A 966-nucleotide genomic window follows, 5' to 3' on the forward strand; every position below is an offset into this window, starting at 1 on the left:
TCACATAGTTCCACCATCTTGATGGAACGGATGCTTCTGTTATATGCAATTTTGATAGAAAAGTCCATTAATGTTGGAAAAATTATCCTCAAAGAGATTCACGATTGTGCTAAAAAAAGGCAGGAAGTGCTTATTTCCCATTATTAATCACTTCAATTTGCTTAAAGGCTCGTGTTAAAACACAAGCAAATCTGAACAGGCGATATGTTCAAGGATGCATTACAAATTATAATCTTGAAAGATTAGTAGGGAGGGTGCATGAACTGAATCAAGGCGAGCAAGAAGAGCCAACTAAGCCGAATATAGAGGAGTAAACAGATGGAACTGAAACTGAAGCTAATTCAGTCACAGACACTGAAGAGGAAGAACCTGATAAGGAACCGAACATTCCTAAACCAATGGTTGAGCCAGAAGAAGAACCAGTCAAGCTAAGTGTTGAACCTGAATATAAAACTACCATGCCTACTTCTGCAAGTACTTCAAGGAAATCAGAGTTGTCAATTTTGATGGATATGTGCAAGTTCATGCACAATCAACAACAAACTTACTTGAAATATGCAAAAATTAAAGATGACTCAATTCAAAATACTTTTAAGAATATCTCTAATACTTTTGTTCCTGAGTTCCTAGATGCTATCTTTGAGACATGGGCGGAAGATATTGACGATGCAAGCAGAGATGGAGCTAAAGAAGACAAGGGGGATAAGTCAGAAAAATAAAAGGGGGATTCTTGTCCTGTTATTTATTTAATTATTTTTAGGTATTTAGGAATTTTTTTCTTTCGTAATTAGGATTTAATTTTTGCAGAATAAAACATAGCAAACAGGAACAAACTCAACACTTCTTTAGAAAGAATATGACTAAGTGATGTGGTAATGGGAATGAACATGTCTAGGATTGGGTTATTAAGGAAGACTTGGTATTAAAGTAGTCTTAATGACTCACCTCTCTTTCTTTACAACCCTA

This window comes from Gossypium hirsutum, chromosome D12, assembly GCF_007990345.1.
Source record: "Gossypium hirsutum isolate 1008001.06 chromosome D12, Gossypium_hirsutum_v2.1, whole genome shotgun sequence".
NCBI classification, from domain to species: Eukaryota; Viridiplantae; Streptophyta; class Magnoliopsida; order Malvales; family Malvaceae; genus Gossypium; species Gossypium hirsutum.